Source organism: Sorex araneus, chromosome 4 (assembly GCF_027595985.1).
Source record: "Sorex araneus isolate mSorAra2 chromosome 4, mSorAra2.pri, whole genome shotgun sequence".
NCBI classification, from domain to species: Eukaryota; Metazoa; Chordata; class Mammalia; order Eulipotyphla; family Soricidae; genus Sorex; species Sorex araneus.
Window position 1 is genome coordinate 17,717,567 of NC_073305.1, and position 25,987 is coordinate 17,743,553.

Here is a 25,987-nt window from a genome sequence, read left to right on the forward strand (position 1 = left end):
GAAGGGAGAAAAAAAAAAAAAGGCAATACAAATGCAGATCCCCAGGCCTCGTGCCCAGACCTACTGAATCAGAAACCCAGGGATGAAGCCCTGGAAGATTTAATTTGGACAAGGTCTTCAAGTGATTCTGATGCATGTTAGAATTTGGTAAGCCTTAGACAAGAATGATGGTGTTTTGGATAGAAGTTGGGAGAAAGTATTTGATCTAACATGGACTCTGTGGATGTGATCTATTACTGTTTCACTTTCATCATTATTCTGCTTATATCTACTCTCCCAGTCAGTCATTCTTTCCTAGGCACTAACTTTCTTTACCAGATCAGGGTCACGCCTTTGGTGACGCAGAATCTATGATGAAATATTCATAGAAACTCAAGGCTCTTTAGTCCTCTTAGGAGTAGATATTTCTTTTATCCAGACCTCTGTCTAGGTCAAAGCCCATTATTATTAGTAGCTGAGAATTAATTTCCTCTTTCCTTATCACTGCTCCTCCCAACTGGACTATGTGTGCTCCAGGTTAAAGTGTGTATCATGGATGTGAAACTACTTCATCTATGGGGAACAGGGACTATTCTAGATTCGAAGGAAATTTATATGAATATGCATGGATGAAATTAGGATGAGAATGTCACCTTTCTACGGATTTCAGAGATGGGATAGCAAATTTTTAGAACAACTTTAGGTTCTGCCACTATAACTTCCAGGGTAGTCTGTCCTTTGTCAGAGGGAATGTTCCAGCAGTCCTGATGTAAGTAATCTGAAGGGTGCGCAATATACTTACCTAGTCATAGCTTATGTACTAGTCCAGTGAAATTTACATTGTGTTAGTCAGATATTTGCTTTTCCACCCGTGTATTTTTTTCTTAATTTTCTTTATGTTTGCTTCTTCCTTCATATTCATTCTTTCCCTCCCTCATTCCTTCTCTTCATCTTCTTAACGAATCGACCCTACTTGCAGTAAAACCTTTGATGAAACCTATGCTTGGATTAATATTTTTGGAAGCCTCTTATCGACTCTTTATTTGCATTAATCATCTGATCAGGGAAGCAACAGTCCTGATTTTCTTTACTATGAGTGGAGCCGTGCATTCACTACTCACTGCTTACTTAGATGTTTCTGCCCAGGCTCTGCCCAGCTCAGAACGTCATGGGAATGGGTTACAGGCTTTGATACTGCTCAGTGAACACCTGGTTCCGAGACTCTCCCCATTCACACAATCTCTTGCTCTTTGTGGGTGAAACGCAGAGTGAAGCATGGAGGAGCTGGCAGGTGTCTTGCTTGTCTTCTAACACCAGAGTGGCTGTAGAGACCTTGTAGCTTTCTTGCCTACATTTCACTTGCTGATTTCAAAGTCCTTTCAGGCATGGAACCCTGGAGGTTATGTGTTCCCCGTATACTTGCCCTAAGTTAGTTCTTGCGCTTTTCAATAAAATCTTCCCATTTTCAAAAACAGAGGGAACAGAAGAAACTCATATACCAATGTAAGTTTGAAATTTTCTGATTTTGTTTTTCTGGTTCTGCTTCATCGCTTTTTCTGGGAGATCACTGGTATATGTGATTTACAAAAGTAAGTGAATCTGTAAGTTTGCTCTTGTTCTGCTAAATAATTAATTCAGAGCGGAAAATCCACAATTTTAAAAAAGGCATTTATTTCTCATACCACTGAACTAAAGGACAGAAAATTATTAAACACCACCAAATTGGCTATTTTTTTTAATTACCAGAAATATTCTTGATCAAACTTCAGCATTTTTCAGCCCAAACTATTTGGTCACAGCTTACTCTGTGTTGCAGGTAAAAAATAACAACTATACACACACATGCATACACATACATCCAGACATATTTGAAATGTGAAGTTGTGTTCATCTTTATGATTATTAATTTTTCAACATTTTATTTAGATAAAATATATGACTATTAACTATTAACCTACAAGTCTATATGAAAATATAGAATGTTTTAAATTAAGTTTTATCTTCTACTTTCCTCGTTTTCTCACGTTATTTGAAAATATCCCCTAAATAGCTCATTAAAGGAAAAAAATCTTTCAACACAATGTAAGCTTCTGGCAGATTCTGTGGGATCCAACCACAGAGTTGATCCCACACTATTGAGAACTCTGTCCTCAGTTCTAATGACATGAATTTGTAGCAAAATTTCAAGAGACAGCATGATTAAAAATGAAAATAGCCACTTTTCTCTATGAAAGAATAAATCAGCAATTTGGATTTGCAATGATACGAACTGTCATGAATTCTTGAAATTTCTGGATTAAAGTATTTCAAGAATATTTATCCAAGGAAAGGAAGGGTGATTAAAGCAAAATATTTTTTACCAAAAGAGGTCTTTTACTTCATCCTGTTAAAATCTGGAGTGAATGCCATGTTATATAATGCAATATTATCATAAGTGCTACTTTATAGACCATTTAGTAGGCAAAAAAATCCTACACTCTCAAAAACATGTGTATAGCTGGATTAGGAGTCCCTCTCCCATCCCAGCTTTGGGCTATATGTTTTAATATTTAGTACCATTTCAGCCAGATGTTTTCATGCCGCCCACTATAACAGGATAGACTTCTGTACTGCTCCTGGAGAAAGCCCCACTATAGGTTTCCGTTGTTTTTATAGGATAGTATTCAGGTTGGTAGGTTAGGAGAAGGCAGAATGCATGGGTACTTTTCCATGGAAGTTTCAAGAAATTCCCAAGTAACTATTACTTACTTTCTTTTCCCTACTAATATGTCCAAGAAACATTATTTCTTGGATTATTTCTTATTATCTTTAGATTATAAGATAATTACTGTCACTGTCACTGTCATCCCATTGGTCATTGATTTGCTCCAGCGGGCACCAGTAATGTTTCCATTGTGAGACTTGTTACTGTTTTTGGCATATTGAATACACCACAGGTAGTTTGCCAGGCTCTGCCATGTGAGTGAGATACTGTTGGTAGCTTGCTGGGCTCTCTGAGAGGGGTGGGCGAATCGAACCTGGGTCAGCCGTGAACAAGGCAAACATGCCCTACCCACTGTGCTATCACTCCAGCCCATAAGATAATTACATGCTCAATAGTGTTAGACACTGAGTTCTCATCTTTAATAAAGTTTTTCTATTAATGTCATACATCTGGTAGAGCATATTTGGGAAAGCAGAGGTTTAGGGTGTATCAGCATGGGGAGGGCAGGGCTTCTTTGCACAGAGTTTGGGAATCATATGGTGCCAGGGATTAAACTCAGGACCTCACATATGAAAAACAATGTTCTACCACTTGAGCCACATTCTTGAATTTATAAATTGTCTTTCCTAATCAGAAGGAACTGTAGTGTTTTCTCTCATTCAGTACCTCCAATACACTGAACCTTAAGCAATGGATCTTGTTAGCTTAACATCTGACTTTGATCAGGATGAAAACGGAACCTACATGTCTCTTCCTGCCTGCAGACTCAGGGGAAACCCCATAACAGGGTGAAACTCATGACACCAAAGAGAAAATAAAAAGTTTAGAGAAAGAGAAGAAGCAACTCCAAAATAAAAATTCACTATCACAAGACACAGGCATGAGAATGCAGGATTAACTAACATAAAAGAAGTAGAGGAAGAAAGAAAATAACCCAAACCCTGGTGCTTATAAAAAGCTCAAGGCAAATTTCTCTCTTCGAGTATGCCAAGGAGCTCTCAATTGTGTATTCCAAACAAGTTCCAAGATCAGCACCCCACCGATGTCAATGGGAGATCTGCACTCAAAAGCATTGAAGCAATAGCAATAAAGACCCACAGTGTACAAAGTAAAAAAATACCACCATCAACAAGAAAATCTGCCTAATATGGGCACTGAGTGGGCAATTTCTACCCTTAGCAACCAGAACAAGAATGCAGGGCAGGCAACCAAGTGAGCCCATTGATCTGAGATCTTAGCTTGTGCCTAGGGCTTCTGAAATTCAAATCCTGAATCGATGGATGAAAAATCTGGTGGCACACTCAAACCACCTTGGTGAGCTTTGGAATTATAAGAACCCCAAACCACCCCCAAGAATTCTGATTTAATTGATCTGAGGAGGAACTTAGATGTTAAAATCTTATAAAGCTTCCCTGGTGTGATAGCTGGAGTGATAGTCCAATGAGGAGGGTATTACTCCATACAGTGGACATGGCTGCGATAGTTGGCACCCCATATAGTCCCCTGAGCCCTGCCAGGAGTGATCCTTTAGTGCAGAGCCAGGAGTAATTCCTGAGCACTTCTGGATATAAGCCCCACCAAATATCTGTCACTGTCACTGTCATCCCATTGCTCATCGATTTTTCTTGGGCACCAGTAACGTCTATATCGTGAGAATTGTTGTTACTGGTTTTTGGCATATTGAATACACCACAGGTAGCTTGCCAGGCTCTACTGTGCAGGAGAGATACTCTCGGTAGCTTGCTGGGCTCTCCAAGAGGGGCGGAGGAATAAAACCCGGGTCGGCTGTGTGCAAAGCAAATGCCGTACCTCTGTGCTATCGCTCCACCCCCTGCCAATATATAATAATATATATTGGCAATAATATCATATATTATTTATATATTATATTATATATTACATTATATATTATATTATATTGTATAACAATAATAATATATATTATTTATAATCATCATCATCATCCCGTTGATCGTCGAATTTCTTGAGTGGTCTCAATAACGTCTCCATTCGTCCTAGCCCTGAGATTTTAGAAGGCTTTCCTTACTCGTCCTTCCCAAGATGCAGCATTGGGGTCTCTTTTAGGGTCAGGGGAATGAGACCCATCATTGTTACTGTTTTTGGCATATGAATACGCCATGGGGAGTTTGCGAAGCTCTCCCATGTGGGCAAGAAACTCTCAGTAGCTAGCCAGGTTCTCCCAGAGAAAGAAGTAGGCTATAAGATGTCCGGGAGCTTGCTTTTAAGTCTCAGGATGTTGGCCATTGATGGAATTACAGGGCACCAGGAGGCAGTCCCTGGGTGTGACCGCCTAGCTACTGGAAAATGGGAAATCTGGGCGGAAGAGACCCAGTCCCAATCCAAGTAGGCTTGGAGGTCTCAGTCCCGGTTCCCACACACCTGAGTTCCTCTGCCAGTAACTTCATGCTTGAGGCTCATCCGAACGTGTGGAGAGGGGCGTTGAGCATGGCTGTGGCTAAGGCTCCAGAGGTCTTTGGCTACGGGAGCTCTGCTAGGGGCGGGGAGGAAAACTGGAGCCCATCCCTCTCCGAGGGGCCCTGGGGAAGACAACCAGGTGCTATTATTTATAATAGCAATAATAATAATAATAATGATTACCAAAAAAAGAGCTTCCCTGGTGATTCAAATGTGCAGCCAAGTTAAGATCCACTGCTTATGCATGAGTTTCTTAGGGGTCATGCCTGTGCCACAGAGGCACAATGGTCTGCAACCTGCCCTTCTTCTATCTTGGGGGCCAGTGAACACAGGTTGAATTAAATCTTTGTCTATGAAAACTGTTGAGAAAATAATGTATTGATCTTACTTGAGAGACCTTTATATTAGTCAATTAAATTAGTGCTGTACCTATCTACTAGTAAAATAAGAATACCATTACTATATGGAAATATAATGTTCCTTAATATTTTTATTGTGAGACAAGGGATGTGTCTTACTGCACTCAAATGTACAGTTTACACATGACTATAAAGTTAGCTATAATCCATAAACAGGCAATATAGATCTTAGATATTTCCTCTAAGATAAGTTGGAAGGAAAATTCCCTATTCCTTAGCAACACCATAGGAAGCAGGATTGTCTCCAAGAAAAAAAATCCTTATCTTCACTAATTATTCCACATGAAAAAGCAACAGAACATTCCATTATTTTAATAGTTGAAGGGGAATCAATGTTTTTCTGATAATGCTCATGTACATTTATTCAAGTTTTTTGACAAAAACCCTAACAAAATATTTATTTTACTTTTATTATTTTATTTTCTGCGTTACACACTAAGTTCTCCTGCAAACAAGGAACAGGAGATTTTTTTTCCCTGAATTTCATATGCCACAATAGAAAACAACACAATATGTAGGAAGGTTACGTGTTTCGTGGGTTCTTGGGGGGTGGGGGGGTGGTGGCTGATCGTTTCAAGCACAGTACAAATAGGCATATTACTTGAGCATTTTCACTTTAGGCTATTTGGAAATGTGTCATTTAAAATGTGGAATCCTGGCACAAGATTTTCACACTGAAATTTTTTCAAAACTATGTAAAATGTGTCTTATTTGTGAAAATGCATCTTATTAATCCATTGTGATATAAAATAACAGCTGCTAATATGATTTTAAAGTTTGTAATAAAGTGCATCAAAATGTCTATAGAACGCGTCGTGACAGCACAGCCAACAAGCGATATTTCAGGGACTTTTAATGTGAGTAAAATGCCAACATGGCAGAAAATGAAAACTGCCAACTGTATTTTCTCTAACTTTGACATTTGCTCTGCTAATTAGAACCCCATACTCAGTCATCTTCAGGTTTCTATTGATTAATAGAAAAGAAAATGGACTATCTAGTCACTGATGCAAAAGAATCTCTACACCTTGTATCAGTAAGTTATTTCTACAATAGTGCTGTGTAACAAATCTCTCCTACTCAGCTGCCTAGTATTTTTTTATTCTTAAATTTGTAAAATTACTAAGGTTTGGCTAAAGTAAAAGTTGGGTTTGACTCTGCTTGCATTCAAGTAAAAGTTGGGTTTATATTTGTTCTAAGACCCTCTTGTAGTCCTTGAATCAGTGACTATTCAAAGCATGTTCTTCTCATGCAAGTGGCACATATATAGGAACGAGAATAAATACATGATAGAGTCTAAGAAACAGGCTTGTAATTAAGACACTGTCACATTGACTTGCTTTCCAGTGGAAACAGGGAATCAGAAAGCCAAACCTTACATAAATAATAATGGGATTAAAGAAAATATGTTCTGTCCCTAATGGGAAGAACTATATCAACAACAATAATGCAATCACTACATGTCCCATAATGTATTTCTTTTCTGTGAAATGCATGAATATTTTTAGAGAAAAGCTACCTGTGACAAGAGCAACCATTTGTAGTACTGAGGTGGCAGGACTCTTGCCTGGCTGTGATTTTCCTTCTAAATTAATGAACTGATATGGACATAACCACGAAGTCATATCGAGGATGGAGTAACACAAGGATGAAGTTTCTGGTGCTAGATTTCAGCATTGAAATCCTTCTGTAATTTCTGACTGTGATTTTGGAAAGTTATGTATCATTCCATTGCTTTTTTTCCCCCTATCTGTAAGGTTGAGGACAATGACATAACTTATAGGGTTGTTGTAGAGATGAACTAAATTTGTTTCTGTAAATATTATCTAAAAACTGAGTAGTTAATATCAGCCAGAAAAAATTATATGGATACTTTAGTTTTTGTTTCCATTCCCTATATTGTTTTAGAAGCAGGCAGAAACTTTGCCTACAATCTATGTTTTGTAGATTTTTCAATAGATCATCCCATTTGGCAAGTGATTTAATGTATCATGCACTGTAGCACTGCCATCCTGTTTTTCATAGATTTGCTTGAGAGGGCACCAGTAATGTCTCCATTATGAGACTTGTTGTTACTGTTGTTGGCATATCGAATATGCCACGGATAGCTTGCCAGGTTCTGCCATGCAGACGGGATACTCTCAGTAGCTTGCTGGGCTCTCCGAGAAGGATGGAGGAATCAAACCCAGGCTGGCTGTGTGCAAGGCAAATCCCCTACCCGGTGTGCTGTTGCTCCAGCCCACTATATATCATATGGTGGCTAAAATGCTAAACACAAGTAAAAATGTTTATTTTTCACCTCTACTCTGCAAAAATAGGTTTGTATTTACCCTGTGATTACATTTTCTTTTTCTTGGGAAACCATAGTAAATTAAATACAAAAAAAGAAAACCATAATCCATTCAGAACATATTTTTATAATAGATGAAGAACATTGCTAAACATTAGAGAACAGTCTGGAGGATGACAAAGTTGCATAAAAATAGCATGTGAGACACATACACATGCATACATGCAATCTGTACTACTCAGCTACTTGAAAAGAGAAAATCATGCAAGTATGTGGATGGAACTAGAGAAAATTATGCCGAATGAAGTCAGTCAGGAGAGGAACAGATGCAGAATGATCTCTCTCATATGTGGTGTGTAAAATAACATAGCAAGGAGACAACAAATGTCAAATTGGGGGTAGGGAGATGGCAGAAACCTCAGAGAAATGGAACTCTTAAAAAAGAGAAAGAGTACCTCTTCTCTAAAAGAGCTGCAAGCCTATCAGGAAAGATAAAACAAGCGTGACTTAGTGATGAGAATGTTTTTGGCCTGAAACCAGGTTACTATCAATATTGTAAGTCACAGTGTCTAAAATAAAACTTTTTCTAAAAAGGAGTGGTGGGGTTTGGTGAAACAAAAGACAACAAGAAAAGAAAAAAAATATATATATATATGCTATTAGGAAGGTCATAAGCTTTGGATGAGCAGAGTAAAGAACTATCTTTGTGGTATAAAACATCCTAGAGTAGGACATACCTAATGGAGGTATGTGAAGTTATATATTATTTACCGTTGTTATTGGGAACAGAGTAGTTCATGGCTCTGGAAAGGATAAGAGGGAAAGATGCACACTGTCACTATCATCCCATTGCTTATCAATTTGCTCGAGTGGGCACCAGTAATGTCTCAATTGTGAGACATATTGTTACTGTTTTTGGCATATCAAATATACCATGGGGAGCTTGCCAGGCTCTGCTGTGCGGGCGAGATACTCTAGGTAGCTTGCTGGGCTCTCCGAGAGGGACAGCGAAATTGAACCCGGGTCGGCCAACATGCAGGGTAAATGCAGGTTTTACACAGACTGGTTTGAATTCATCACTGATACAAACTTGGCAAAGTTCTTAAATTTTCCAACTGATCTGTTTCTTTTCTGGGATGGGGGTCTCCCCAAGTGGTGCTCAAGAGGCACTTTGAGCTACACCCAGGGATCCTCAGAAAACTGTGTGGTATCAGTAATTAAACTAGGGTTGACTGCACATGAGACACATGCCTTAAATTTTGGTACTATTTCTCCAATCCATTTCATAAATATCAGTTTCCTAAAGAGGCATGAAAATCTCCATCTACGTTTGAGGGTTTATCAGTCTCAGAGAATGCTTTCCATTTTAACTAATGTATGTTGATAGGATATTCATATCTTTTGGTGTGGGCTAGAGTGATAGCACAGTGGGTAGAGTACTTGCCTTGCATGCAGGATCGATTCCTTCGCCCCTCTCAGAGAGCCTGGCAAGCTACCAAGAGTATCCTGCCTGCACAGCAGAGCCTGGCAAGCTACCCTTGGCACATTCAATATGTCAAAAACAGTAACAACAATTCTCACAATGGAGACTTTACTGGGTCCCGCTCGAGCAAATTGATGAGCAATGGGACCACAGTGCTACAGTGCTACAGTTCTCCTTTGAGTCATACTGTTTGTTAAATCTCAATATATCTTAGATGTACCTTTCATAAATAACATGAAATATTTATCTTGTTTATATTTATTAGCACGGCAGAGCATGGCAAGCTACCTGTGGTGTACTCGATATGCCAAAAGCAATAACTATGATGGTCTTCATTCCCCTGACCCTGAAAGAGCCCTCAGTACAGCATCCGGATACACTAGCACGAGACACGGAGTAATGGAGATGTTACTGGTGTCCGCTCAAGCAAATCGATGATCAATGGGATGATAGTGATACAGCGATACAGTGATATATTTATTAAAGCTTAATTATTTACATAGACATATTTTACCTAGTTTGCATTTATGTTGATCATATAATTTATTTCCACATCTCTTAACCTCTTCAAACTTAATCAGAATGTTTGTCTTATTTAAAATTTTATTATTTAAAAAAATCTACTCATGTTTTAAATTAATTTTTGTCAGAAGTTGGTTTATAGATTTTCAGAAAATACTCTGAAAGTGATATCTCTACTTATATGAGACAATTTATAAGAATGTGATAATCTTTTTAGTTAAATTTATCTCACCTAGCTATTGTTCTCTAATATTTTAACCTCATTCTTAAACTATTATTTTAGTGATATTATTTATTATGTTTGTTTTACTTGTCACTGATTACTTATGCTTATCCACACTTAATTATTTATTTGTTTTCTTATACTTTTTACATTCCACTACTGCCTCTGCATTCAATTAATTTCTTGCTGGAGCAGATAGTTCCTTTAGTAGTATTTATAGTGATAATTGGAAGTTTTATTATGATAAAATATACCTCATCATTTATTTTCTGTAAGTGTATCTATTTTACTCCCAAGCTATAATAATATCTTATTTAGATATAGAATTTCAAGTATGTAGTTACTTTTTCTGAGTGCTTTGGAATATTATTTTTTAGTATATTTTAATATATGTACCCCAAAAGTGGTTTCCTTAGAAACATAATTTCTCTTCCATTGTTTTTACAGTTTATAATTCTTTGTTACAGTTCTCCACTTATTTTCTTATTATGTTTGTGTTTTCCTTTAAATCCTTGAGCATATTTATACTTGCTATTTCCAGCTGCTAATTCTCTCATTTGTTTCATTGACTGATCACATTTTCTTCTCATTGTAGTCAAATGCTCTTGTTACTTTGCATGGTTAATCATTTTTGATGATATTCTAGACATCACCAATCCCAAATTCTTGAGAGTTTAAATTTGTCATTTTTCTTTAAGTAGTCTTGAATGATTTCCCTCACCCCCAGCTCTCCACTGCTCTTTTGGAATTCAGCTAATTTATTTACAGGTCACTTTGATGCCATTAAAGGCTTATTTTAAAGGTTGTCACAAAGAGTTAGCTGAAGAGCTTCCCTTCATGTTCTATTTATTCTAAATTAAAGAAGTGGGAATTCTAGGATTTTTTTTTGCTGAATTTCTAGGAAAAGAGCATTCAGTTTTGTATGATTTAAAGAATGATTTAAGTGCACTGCTCTTTTCCTAAATGATTGTTCTTTGTGTAGTCTCGTGGATTTGTACTCGGCACACATGCAAGCTAGCATTCAACCAAAGACATGGAGGGAATCAATGAAAATTCTAGAGTTAGTTGCTTCTATAATTATTCCTCTCTGGTACTTTGTTCCTGCATATCCCACTGACATCAGTAGCCCTGAATATTTATTGCTTAGTACAGAGGCTTCAGTATTTTGACTGGGGGTTTCCTGCTTTGTGCTACAGAACATCCCAGGTCTGAAAACAATTGTCTTCATTGTTTAGGGAAGGGGGACTAGTCTAGGAGCAGTTACTCATTGATAGGTGAGAGCAGAAGTTTTGCTTGTAAGAATTTTTTTCATGGGTCGGAGTGACAGTACAGCGGGTAGGGTGTTTGCCTTGCTCTCAGCTAACCTGGGTTCAATGATTGTTGGCATCCCAAATGGTCCCCCAGCACTGCCAGGAGTAATTCCTGAGTGCAGAGCTAAGAGTAACCACCAAAAAGCAAAAGACAACAAAAAAAGAGTTTTCATTTAGTGTATCCCAGATCAAACAAAATTTTCAGTGTGCTATGAGTGTTTACTGAGTTTTCTCAATAATTATAATTTTAAGTTGATTTCTAAATTTCCTCTCATTGCTTTTTATATTTTTATGGTTTTGAAATATAATTTGTCTTTTATAATCTAAACTTACTATTTTAATGCTTCAATCCTTTGAAATGTTATTTTTAAGCTCTTTCCATTTATTTTATACTGTATCTAAATTTTTCATCTTTTTAAATCTGAATTATTTCTTTAAAAGTTTTGAATTTTTAAATTATATTGTGAGATTATCTTTAGCAGAGATGTTTTTCTCTTAAGGGAGGGAGTTTCATGTGTTTGGGGTTGCATAAAGACCCCTGAAAAGTGGCTTTGTGTTTTTCAGCAAGGGGCCCACTTGTTCACAATCAAATCACATCACTTAAGGACAGCTGTTTATCTTGATTTCTCTTTTGTCCTTCTTAATCATTCATCTCATCTAAATGTAGTTCCCATCCATGCATTACGGAGGGACAGGTTTGAAGTCTTAATTTTTCACTGGAAGATTTTTTTTCCCCACCAGCAACTCTGAACAGTTAACAAACTTCTTACTGAATCAACAGAGACTTTCTAAGATTTCCCCCCACCTTTTCCCCACCCCTCCAAAAAAAGTCTTTGTTTAATATCTCAGTTCCAATTCCTCTACTTCTAGGCCTCATCTCCTATGGCCAAGTGGGTTATAATTAATTACTTCCTGGGCTTCAATGGCACAGAAATCAATTTAGATGATCAGGCTTTTTCTTTGTCTCTAGTCCATGATGATTTCTTTTTCTTTTTTAAACTTAAATGTTATATTTACTTATTTATTTAGTCTCTCAAGCAGTCTTCAAAGAGCCCTGGGTACTCCTGGCAATTCTAAGCCAATTTTCCAGAAAGTTCAAAGGAAGGGCCTGAGGATGTTGCTGGGTCGCTGCCTTGCTGAGGATTGTGTGTGCCTTTCCAGAGGTGTGAAGAGTTTATGCAGCTGCATTTCGTGATGCTTGAGAGATTATATGGTGCCAGGAGAAGAGGGGGGCATGGAGGAGGGTAGAAGGGGTATGGAACTAGGGCCCACCCTATGTGGTCATGCTCCTTACCCCCTGTACTATCTCTTTGGCCTGAGGTATTCTATTTAGAACATGCGTTATTTACTGAACATTCCTGCCTTAAGTATAGATCTGAGGAGAGAGCAGCAGGACATGGAGATACTAATGCTACCTGCTTCAGAAGGCATTTTTGAGAGTTAAGCAATGAAGATCTTTAAAACAGGGTAATGGTTATCCTACCATAAGCACAAAATACTATTATTATATTTTTATCCTTAATTTGTCTGTGTTTCACAATATTTATTTGTAAAAAGAGATGGTGATACATGCATTACGGATTTTGATAAGATTTTAAAGGAGGTGACATATTTAGGGACAAAAATATGAATGGATAAGATCATTGTGTGACAATCAGATAACTAATAATATGGTTTAGTGGAACAAGAAATATTCAGGAAGGATCATACTTAGAGATACTACTAAAAAGTTGTTTGGATCATTGTTTGGATCATTGAATTCCAAGCTAAGGAGTTATGTTTTTGTTACAATGGCAATAAGAAAGCACTGAAGAACAGTGAGGAGTATTTAAACTTAATTAAGGTTGAGTTTTAGTTCAATCTTGGGGCCAGGTATAAAATGAACTATACAAAGAATTGACTGGAGATCAAGAGACAAGTCTGAAGCCTATTACAACAGTGTAAGTACAATATAATACAGGCACAAATCACAAGAGTTGAATCAATTATCACAGAGGAAATGAAAGTGACCCAAAGATATTATATGAATTAAGAGGGACTGTACTTAAAATAGAGAAGACTTAATAACTGATTGAATGGAGTTGATTGTGGGTTGATATATACATACCAGTGTTAATTAACTCCACATATATTTGGTGAAATTTTACAGTCAGAAACAACTGATCTCAATGTATGTAGGAATAATAAAAACAATGATAATAAGCAGATTGAAATGAATGTAAATTTTTGGATACTTCTCCATCACATGTTAAATTGGATTTGAATGTCTTCAAGTGTCAGTTATAACTAAATATAAAATGTGATATAAATGAAGGGACATACTCTCTGAAAGTAGGCATGGAAAAATATGCAATTTCCATTTGGGTTTATCAAAAACTCTTTGTTATAGGAATGTTTCCTTATAGAACCTAGGAAGTTAAACATCTATGTCCAGGTTAAACATCATGTCCAAAATTCCATCTATATTTTGTCATTAACAGGAATAATATCTATCTCCTGTGTCTGCCTTGTAAATAAACCTTTTAGGAGCTCTAACTCAACCGAGCCGACAGATAACTCTCAGCTTCTATCCAACTACAGCTTCACAGCAGACTCCAATGGAGCACCACAGCATACCTTTCCACAAACTTATGAATGAAACAAAATGGTGTATTAGCTACTAAGTTTGGAATTAATTTACTACAAAGCAATAGATAGCTAGATACTGTGATACACACTGTGTTTTTTCAGTTAAGCTTACTCATAACCTTACTCTTGAACTCCCTCTTTAAAGAACAGGAAATTTTAAGTTTAGGGAGTTAACTGATTTGTTCCTACATGTATTAGGACATGATGAAGCTAGGTTGGTATGTGGGGACATTAGAGTATGTGGTTACTTTACAGCTGTATACTTTCAACCACTGTGGGTTTTTTTTTTAGTTTGGGTTTTCTCCAAAAAGTCATCTGTGTAATAAGGTTTCAATGTAAGTAACCCATTTAGAAATTAATTATGGCAAATACTGGCAGAATTGTGAAAAAAATACAGCAGGAACCAAAAGGAACCAAAAGTTAGTAAGGGTGAATTTTTAAAAATTTATCACTATTGGGGCTGGAGTGATAGCACAGCGGGTAGGGTGTTTGCCTTGCAAGTGACCAACCTGGGTTCGAATCCCAGCATCCCATATGGTCCCCTGAGCACCACCAGGGGTGATTCCTGAGTGCATGAGCCAGGAGTGACCGCTGTGCATCGCCGGATGTGACCCAAAAAGCAAAAAAAAAAAATTATCACTATTGGGGGGTACGGAGCCACCCCGAATGTCAACTTGTACCTACCTGCGGGCCGAGTGCATCAGCAGCCAGATGGTGCATTCAGTCTTCCTGGTACCTCTGGCCAGACCCCAACAACTTGGGACCAAATTTCCCAAGAAATTAAATGGCCGAAAGTTAGGTTTGTGGGACTCATGCCCACAAATCATAGCTCAGCTATGCAAGCTCATTTATCAGCCTTGCTTCAGAGACCCATAAATAAATCTCGAAAGAGCTCAAAATCAGGCCATCTAAGCACATTAAAGGCCATGATTCAGAGACTCACAAATGAATCTCGGAAGAGAGCAGCACTCTGCAGAGATTTCTCCCTACCCCGTGCCAGGCTGGTTTCACCGGAGCACCTTAGGGGGGGCAGGTGTGTCCCTCCACATGCCCCAAATGAACCCCAGCAGCCGGAAACCTCCAAAACCCAGTCGTCTCCATGCTCATGGCCAATTTTCACAGGCCTCATGCGAGGATCCCACACATGAGGATGAATCTGCTGAAAATCCCAGTATCTGAGATTAGTGACTGAAAACTTTGGGCTTTATGGAGTTGGGGATGGGCATTGTATCACTGTCATCCTGTTGCTCATTGATTTGCTCGAGCGGGCATCAGTAACATTCCTGTCGCGGGCTAGTGCAGCCCAATGGCATCTGCTCACTCCAGGAACATGAAGAGCACCAAGCTGTTCATTCAGGGTCTTGACGAAGAAGTCCAAAGATCTCATAGGTGGGCGTCAGGTGCCCCTTTGATGTCCTGTGGTCTCCTCTTGGTCAGTCCAGTGATGTCATACTTGATCTTCTGCACCATCAGGTCCTCAGTGGATGCTTCTGATCCAGCATAAGTGTGTTGAAAGTACAGACATTCATTTTAGTCCATTGTTTTGGCAGCCTAGTTCAACTCTGAGATTTTAGCAGCCTCTCCTTACTCATCCTCCCCAACGCTGCCGTATTGGGCGCTCTTTCGGGGCTAGGGGAATGAGATTCGTTATTGTTATCCTTTTTGGCATATCAAATACATTACAGGTCGCTTGCTGGGCTCTGCCATGTGGGCTGGATACCCTTGGTAGTTCTCGGTAGTTTGCCTGGCTCTCCGAGAGGGACAGAGGGTTTTTTCCCTTTGATTTTTTAAAAAAAATTTTATTACAGAATCACTGTGATGTACAGTTACAAACATATGAATTTTTGTGTTTGCATTTCACTCATACAGTGCTCGTTTACCCACCCCTCCACCAGTGCCCATTCACCTCCACCAATGATCCCAGTATCCCTCTCACCACCCCCACCCCATCCCCCACCACCCCACCCTGCCTCTGTGGCAGGGCATTCCCCTTTGTTCTCTCTCCTTTTGGGTGTTGTAGTTTGCAATAGAGGTATTGAATGACCATTATATTCGGTCTATAGTCTACTTTTAGCTCACATCTTCCAACCCGAATGGGTCCTCCTGACATCCTCTACTTGGTGTTCCCTTCTCTATCTGAGCTGCCTTTTCCCCTAGCATGTGAGGCCAGTTTCCAAGCTGTGGAGCAGACCTCCTAATCCTTATCTCTACAACTCTTGGGTGTTAGTCTCCCATTATGTTATTTTATATTCCACAGATGAGTGCAATCTTTCTATGTCTGTCCCTCTTTTTCTGACTCATTTCACTTAACATGGTACTTTCCATGTAGAACCACTTATATACAAATTTCATGACTTCATCTTTTCTAACAGCTGCATAGTATTTCATTGTGTAGATGTACCAGAGTTTCTTTAACCAGTCATCTGTTTTGGGGCACTCTGTTTTTTTCCAGATTTTGGCTATTGTAAACAGTGCTGCAATGAACATAGAAATGCAAATGTCATTTCTACTATACCTTTTTGCCTCTCCAGGATATATTCCCAGGAGTGGTATTGTTGGGTCAGATGGGAGCTCAATTTCTAATTTTTTGAGACTTGTCCATATAGTTTTCCAAAAGGGCTGAATGAGTTGGCATTCCCACCAGCAGTGAAGGAGAGTCCCTTTCTCCCCACATCCACGCCAACAGCAGTTGCTTTTGTTCTTATGGATGTGGGCCAGTCTCTGTGGTGGGAAATGATATCTCATTGTTGTTTTAATCTGCATCTTAGGAATGGAGGTTTTTGGGGTGGCCTCTAACCACCTTTCAAGGCTAATAAATGAGCTTATATAGCTGAGCCAGAGGTAGTTTGTGGGTGTGTCTCCCACATACCTAACTTTTGGCTATTTAATTTCTTGGTAAACTTGGCCCCAAGTTGTTGGAGTCTGGCCAAAGGCACAGTAGCAATTTTGGGGTAACTGGAAGTCTGAAGGCACCATCAGGCTGCTGATGCTCTCGCCCCCCTGTACCTGTGGGGCGAAACCTCCCTCAATCTCCCTGCCCTTCTTGTTTCCTGTCAGTCACACCCAAGAACTGTCTCTGGGTGCCATTTAAGCACTTTAACGGCCATGAATCAAGAGACTCACAAATGAATCTCCAAAGAGATTCATGCCACAGAGATGCTTCTGGACCCTGAATATTTAAAAAATTTTAGAATTCCAGGAGTGTTTGTCTGCTTTTGAGACAGCATGGCATCTTATACATTCATAACAAGCAAGACAAAATAAATTACTTACCATCTGCCTATGGGGCAAACTTGGGGGATAGTGGGAAAATTTGAAATAATGGTGGTGGGAAGGTGTAATGATGGTGGGATTGGTGTCAAAATGTTGAATGTAAACAATTATTTTGAATAACTTTATAAAAATAAAATTAAAAATTAAAAAAAAAGTTTACCACTATTGATTGCATGAAGCTCAATCATATTGAGGAGCCCAGAAAATGGTTCCAGATTTATCTCAACCATGGGTTAAGGAGCTTTAAAGATATTAACATTCTAGAACTTTTGTTTGGACCTGAAAATGGATTGTGCATGGATGCATGAATAGAAAAAGAGATCTTAACTAGAAAATCACTTCTGAAGAAGTGTGTAGATAGATGTGCATGTGTATCCATGAATATGGAACCAAATGTATTTAGAATATGTGAAAAAATCAAGGAGATTGTGAACAATTGTCTCACTTCAGGGCTTTTGAGAAATCAGATTAGTCTGTTCACTTCTACTGAAAAATCTGCTTTCATCTCTCTGCTTGTATATCTACATTTGCACAAATTTTGGTATGTCTGTTTGACTTAAAGGTGATTAGTTTTGTCAAGAGTAATATTTATTTTGTTATCCATTTATTTAACATTCAAATATACCTACAACAATTAGTAATAAAGGAATAAAAATTACTACTTTATTTTTCCTTGAAAATGGAAAGAAAAGAAAAATATGGGGCTTTATCAGCAGTGTGCTACACTCACAAAATACTCGAGCACAGAGCTGAAGGTATAGCAGGAAAATATTTAGAAATTTGGCGACTGAAAACAATCACTTCAAATTTGAGTAGTGGTTTATGCTTCCTTTAGGTCATTAACACACAACTTGTAAAAAAAGTGCTTATTATAAATATTTATTTTTCCCTCCAACTGGCATTTCAGGATAGAAATAGTTCTATGATACTGAAACAAAGAAAGGTAAATTTATTTTGTCACTAATGCTTTATAGTTGGGCTCAAGACCCTGAATTTTAGAACACAAGGATTAATCTAATCAGTTGGTAGTCAGAAGTAGCTAGGTAATTTTAAATCATCTTTGTCACATATGCATTAATATTTGAGTCAAAAGTATTACAATGTGGAAAAATATGTCAACTCTTAGCAATATGGTCCTAGTTACTTACTTAATTGGTAGCAAGTTTGCTAAAAGCCCAAATCATCTCTGTTTCCAGGTCTGATTACATTTAGCTATTCTTCTACACATATATGCAAACACAGTATTCAGTTCTTTGAAAACTTTGTATTTCATATTTTGCATCTCTGGAATAATTCTTCAGGTATTCCTTTCCAATTAAAAACATTATTATATTATTATTAGTTTCATTATTATTATTATCATTATTATTACTGTTAATGTTATCATTAGTATTCTCAGTCTAGTGGGAAGGAGAAAAAATGACCAAGGTAATACAAAACAGGTTGTAGAATAGTGTGTGTGTGTATATATATATGTATGTATGTATATATCACATGGAAGAGCCTGGCAAGCTCCCCATGATGTACTTGATATGCCAAATACAGTAACAATAACAGGTCTCATTCCCTTGATTCTGAAAGAGCCTCCAATCATTGGGAAAGACAAGTAAAGAGAGGCTGCTAAAATCTCAGGGCTGGGATGAATGGAGACTTTACTGGTGCCAGCTGGAGCAAATTGATAAACAACGGGATGACAGTGATACAGTGATATAGTTATAGAGTGATATATACATATATACACATACATATATAAACATATACATGTATACATACATATATACATTTATATAGGTATATATATATCTATATACATAATCACTGTATCACTGCCATCCTGTTGTTTATCAATTTCCTCAAGCGGGCGCCAGTAACATCTTCATTTGTCTCTGTGGCGTGCTACTGCAGACCTGTGGTGTCTGCTTGCTCCAGGAACACAAAGAGCACGTTGTTGTTACTGTTTTTTGCATATTAAATATGTCATGGGTAACTTGCCATGCTCTGCCGTGTGAGGAAAAAAAATTTTTTTAATTAAAATTAAATTTAAACAGGTCGTGACCGCATGCTCCAGGAAAATTTGCATCACTCTCTTCCAGGAGCTTTGTTTTATAGTCTCTGGATCTTGGCCATTGATGAGATTACATGGTGCCAGGGGGAGTTTGTGGGTGTGACTGCCGAGCTACTGGAAAACTGGGGATCTGGGTGGAGGAGGCCTAGTCCTGTTTTGAGCAGGCTTGGAGATCTCAGCCATGGGTCCCGCATACCTGGATCCCTCTGTCGGTTCCTTCATGGGTGAAGCTCATCTGAGTATGTGGAGAGTTGCCTTGAGCATGGCTGTGGCTGGGTTCTGGAGGTTTTCAGCTGCTGGGCTCTGCTTGGGGCCATATGTACACACACACACATATGCATACATAAAGTCAAAGTGTGCTTATTCAAATAAAAAGAATTTTGAGAACTCATGACTTTGGAAAGTTGATAATGTTCCTAAATAAGGTTTGGTTAACATCAAAGTAAGGAAAGAATAGGAGTGAATCTTGGACATTTTTCAAAGACAAATATATGTGTCTGTTTTTAATCCATAAGGCCAAATATTTTCTCTCGTTATATTGGGCTTTTTTTAATCCTCCAAGACAAAAACCAGAGCAAGTATTAATCTCAGAAAAACCTATACTGGGGCTGGAGCGATAGCACAGCGGGTAGGGCGTTTGCCTTGCACGCAGCCGACCCGGGTTCTAATCCCAGCATCCCATATGGTCCCCTGAGCACCGCCAGGGGTAATTCCTGAGTGAAGAGCCAGGAATAACCCCTGTGCATCGCTGGGTGTGACCCAAAAACCAAAAAAACAAAAAACAAAAAAAACAAAAAAACAAAAAAAGAAAAAGAAAAACCTATACTAATTCTATCATTGATTATCCATGTGACATTGGTCAAATCCTACCATTGCTCAGTGCCTCATCCCCAAACAAAGAAAATTTAAAAATCACAGCATGAGAAGGATTTTGGAGTGAAATATGTGAATCTTTAAAGTACTTTCTGGCATTGTAGGTCTAAAAAATGCTACTTAAGAGAAACTTCTGGAATAGAACTAAATCAAAAAGGAAAATAGCTCTCATGATCATATCTGAGCATTACTTTGTCAATTGCTTTATGACATGTGCATGAGGCTTGTTTACAATAACTCAACTCAACAAGGTTAATTACCAGTGAGGAATAAGATTTTTATGGATAGTACAATGTTTTGTTAGGTGTGTGTGTGACAGCATTGCAAAGTGGATCAGCTGCATTTGTGACTTGGCGCTCCTTTTGTTTAAAATGGCCACAAATCCAAACTGTTTTGCCATTCCCCCACCTTTACGGACTAAGAGTGTGCCTTATGAAAATTAACTTTTAGGGCTGGAGCGATAGCACAGCGGGTAGGGCGTTTGCCTTGCACGCGGCCGACCCGGGTTCGAATCCCAGCATCCCATATGGTCCCCTGAGCACGGCCAGGGGTGATTCCTGAGTGCAGAGCCAGGAATAACCCCTGTGCATCGCCAGGTGTGACCCAAAAAGCAAAAAAAAAAAAAAAAAAAAAAAAAAAGAAAATTAACTTTTAAAAAAGCTTGTTCACAATTTATTGAACTATTCAGAAGGTTCACAAAAGGTGTACAAATAGTACACAAAATTATTAGGTAGCTATGATGCTACATAAAAAAAAACCTTTTCGTGTAATTTGTGAGAACTAATGAAAGTGTATGACCCAAACTACAATAGTACTACAATAATTAAGTTAAAAATGTGTCTTTCAAGTATCCATTTAGGGATAGGAGGGAATCATTGGTGGAGAGATGGGGCCATGAGGTGGGAACATTGCATGCCTAAAACCCTATTATAAACAACTTTTTTGAATATGGTACCTAAATAAAAATTAAATTTTTAAAATGTTAATGAAAAAAATATCCTTGATAGCTAAGACCTGGGTGGGTTCCACAAAAGGAGAAAAAGTCAAAGGAAGGGAGGAGAATTCCTGAAAATTGTTTTCTATTTTCTTCCAGTAGGGCTGTGTTGGTTGGCTATTGTCCTTGACCAGAAGAAAATTTGCATATGGTTCTCCTGGCATCTTTTAGTAATCACTCTTCCTCTGCTATTCAGGGGGGCAGAGTGGAAGTAACCCCTACCAGGAATAGTGAGTTTCTGGGTGCTGGCAGCTTCCCTACCCCTTTTACTAAGCCCTCCTCAGAGTGATCTTATATAAACGTGCAATCTGTTTTCTGCTGGGATGCAGGCTGATATAAACATTAAAGTGTTAACAGTGTGAGCTACACAGTAGTCGTGACATGTCAGGAAGTGACATTCCCATCACAAGTGGCTTTTTGTTCTTTCATATGTTTTATGTATGATGTGGTTGGTGGTGGTGACATTTTTGCCAACACAAATACTATATGCTTAGAACTATTTCTCACATAAGGACAAGCTGTAACTCAATGGAATAATAATCTAAGTATCAAAATGTTACAAAAACCTATTGTGCTTTATTATATCAGAATTATTTTTTCTTCAAAATAGACAGCATTCATAAATATTTCTAAGAGGCTGTATTGTTGGAAACTTTAGCTTTCCTTGATTGTTTTCTGCACATTCCAAACTTTCAACAATGGATTTGAAATTTTTTCAATAAACATTTGCATATTATTAAACAAATGAGCAGAATAAAACTGGGAACATTGTCTAATATGTCATTTTGACAAATATCAAATTAAATGAGTCCTGAGATTCAAGGTCCTTTTTAAATATATATGTATATATATGTGTGTGTATATATACATATATGTACATGTGTGCATATATACATATACACACACATATATATGTACTCTTCTCAGTACAATTCTTTGAAGAGATAAGTACAATTGATTAGACAGGTACACCTAGGTCACATGCTCAAGAGTGGGCAATGACTTTTGCAGATAAGTCCAAGCCACCTCTCCTCAGATCACACACTCCTAAATTCTTTGCACTCCTCTCTCCATCTTAGCCTTTTTGACTTCCAAAATAATTCTTTATTTCAGTTCCTTTGTCTTCTAACTATGTCCCCAGCAATACCTAAGCTCTGTTAGACACTTGGATTTGTCTCAAAATCTTCTATCTTGACTCTATTTCCTCACCATTATCACAGCAGGTAGCTTTTCTGAAACTACCCTGATCACAAGCCATCCCATTACATCCCATTCTAGATGCTGGCCACCATCATACTCACCCAGTGTGTATCACAGGTCATAATCAGGTTTAAGTTGCTTGATTTATATTGTTTACTAATGAAGGTATCTAAAGTGTTAACTTTCTCTGTGAGCAATGCCTTTGTTGAGAATGATCTTTTGTAGGTGGATTATCAGATAATTTGCATGCATCTGACTGAACCATATAGGTTTATATATGTATATATATATATTTTAATGAATCACCATGAGATACAGCTACAGACTTACAAACTTTCGTGCTTATATTTCAGTCATACAATGATCAAGTACCCATCCCTCTACCAGTGCCCATTCTCCACCACCAATGTAACCAGTATCCCTCCCCCACCCCCGCCCCATCTCTGTGGCAGGCAGATTCCCTTTTTACTCTCTCTCTCTCTCCTGTAGGGTGTTTGGTCTGCAATGCAGGTACTAAGTGACCATTATGTTCAGTCTCTAGTCTACTTTCAGTACACATCTCCCATCCCGAGTGGGTCCTCCAAGCATCCTTTACTTGGTGGTCTCTTCTTTATCTGAACTGCCTTTTCCTCCAGTATGTGAGACCAGCTTCCAAGCTGTGGATCAATACTCCTGGTCCTTATCTCTACCATCTTTGGGTGTTAGTTTCCCATTTTGTTACTTTATATTCCACCAATGACTGCAGTCTTCCTATATCTGTCCCTCTCTTTTCTGACTCATTTCACTTAGCATGATACTCTCCATGTTAATCCACTCATATGTAAATTTCATGACTTTATCTTTTCTAACAGCTGCATAGTATTCCATTGTGTAGATCTACTAAAGTTTCTTTAGTCAGTCATCTGTTCTCAGACATTTGTGAATAAGTATAGTTTTATCAGGACTAGAGAGATTTCACAGAGACAAAGAGAGGTTTGCCTTGCTCACAGCTGACCTTGGTTCAATCCCTGGCACTACATATGGTGCCCCAGGCCTGAACAGGAGTGATCTCTGAGTTCAAAGCCAGGAGTATGACCTGAGAACAGCTCAGTGCAGCCCATACACAAACAGTCTATCACTGGATCATTTCATATTTTAAGAACAACATTAAACCAATGTTGACATATAAATTAGATAAAAGCTAAAAATTCTTCATGTCCTTTTTCCTGATATAGCTCATCTCTCTGGGAACTCCATAATTGCCGTTTCATGGAGTTCTGTGCCTTTTCTATATAGGGCACCTCCATTCAAGTCCAGGATATATTTTAAGTCAGATTTTTCCATAGGAGGAAAAATTTGAGCAAGTTAGAAAATAAATCATGTGGCTAAAATAATCAAAGTTATATGGTGAGCTAAATACAAAATAAAAGAATAGTCCCTTTTATTTTAAGAAATATAGAGAGTCATTATCAAAATGCTTCTAATCTGAACTGAATGTGGATGAATTCATCAAATTCTAGATGATTCTCTCTCTCTAGCAGCTAGCAAATGCAATATTTGGAGTAACTAAAAGGAACTCAATAAGATTACATTATTTACCCTAAAAAAGATTTCATTTCATATAATATTTAAGTAACAATTTCTGTCAAAGCTCTGTCCAAATACCCTTATAAGTGCTCACCTCCTGGCACAGGCCAGTTTAACTACTCAGTCAGAACCTGCATCTTTGTCATCAGATTATCCTTGGGTCAATAAATCTCACTTCATCCAAGTTATGTGTTTAGGAATTAACACACTCTCTACAATATTCCTTACCAATGACTAACAGCTAGGGGGACACAAGTATCCCAATGCCTTTTCCTTTGACCAATATTTTATACTGTTTCACACTTAATCCCTGGAATTAAGCTTTAGTCACTCACTGTCCTTGATTGTTTAATAATGTACACTCCTCTTGGTTCTTTTTCTTCCTTTATATTTATTGCAGACAGGCGTTGCAGTGCTCCTGCCCCTCTCACATAAACAAGTGCACCACCCTAATATCAGCTCTGCTTCCGAGGGGAACCAGAATGTTGCTGAAAGGAATAAAAAGACCAACACTACAACTTTGAAGGATTATGGTGAATTACTGCTAAGCTTCCTAGCAGATTGTTCCTTTAAGTCAATATTTACTGGTGGAGTCAGTATTCAACAGGAAGAGGCAACAGAAAGAACACGTTCTCGTGCTCTTCTAAGAAACAGTTTGCGATAATGAAATGATTCTTCTTAGTAGACACGTTTGTAAATGGAGGGTTAATAAATTTAGAAGACAAACCTTAGCTTCTGATGTAAGGGTTTTGGATCTGATTGGATTCAGAAAGGAAGGTCACTGTCTTTTTTTCATGATAGACAATCAGTGAACTTGTCAGACAATAGACTTGTTCAGTTATACAGTTTAGCCTACCATTGAAAAAAGCAAGATATTTATTAAGTACTCACAGACAATAGTGCCAAAGAGAAGAAAAATATCTTTCAAGGGGAAAAACCATTTCACAAAACTTCAAAATTATTAAAGGTCTAAACGTTTCATTCACCAACCCTGTTTGTCTTTTCCTTTCCTTGTTAGTGCTGACACTTCATTTCACATTTAGTTTTGGACAAAGTATTGTCTTGTGAAAGTGCTTTGGAATGAGTAGCAGCTTATGGGTCTACATGGACGCTTTGCACTATATTTATAAACTTTCCCTGATATTTATATTTGAATGTCATGAGACTAACCATCATACGTTTAGCCCTTTTTAATTCTCTCATGTTTTTAGAAGCTATCTGCGTATGAAGAACAGGCAGTTCTTTTTTCATGATATTTAGTGCTCATTCTGTGTGACTTTGTGTGTATAGGAGTAGTTGTCAATGACCACGGGTAAAAAAAGGTAAGAGATATAGGAGAAGCAAAATGAAGTAATGAGAAAAAGAGAAAGCAGTTACGCTTATGAAAACTCATGTGCTTTTTGTTTGTTTTAATTTAGTCACCATGAAATTACAAAGCTATTCATGATTCATTTTGGGGCATATGATGTTTCAACATGAATCCCTTCACCAATGTCCACTTCCCTCTATCAATGCCTGTGACCCCCAACACAGACACACCATATGTAGGATAACATAGCCTCAGTAGTTTAGGTTTATTGGGTTACTCCCGTTACAGTGCTCCTATTCCTCTTTGTTTATTTGTAGCTTCTTTCTTAGTGTTCTGTTGACTTGTAAATAATGTTTTTCTCTTCTCCTTGAGTCCTTTGCATAGTTTATTCAGAGCAAGTCCTTTTTGTATGAACACAGGAAGACTTAACAAATGTTATGCTTTTGTAACCTGGGAGTCATTTGACTCTACATGATATTTTCCTCCAGGGCATCTGTTCTCTTGACCTAAGCCTCAGCTGCCCTTACTTCCTAGCACCCCCAAAGCACAGTCCCGACGTGGGACAAGAAGGACCCAGGGCAAGCGGTGAGTTGTGTGCTACCCTGGCATCGAGATGGGCCTGGCCAAAGTGCCTAATGCTTAACTATAAGTTAAGAGCTTGATCATGGACAAATGCTGTCATGATCCAAACAGTGATACTAGATTCAGACCCT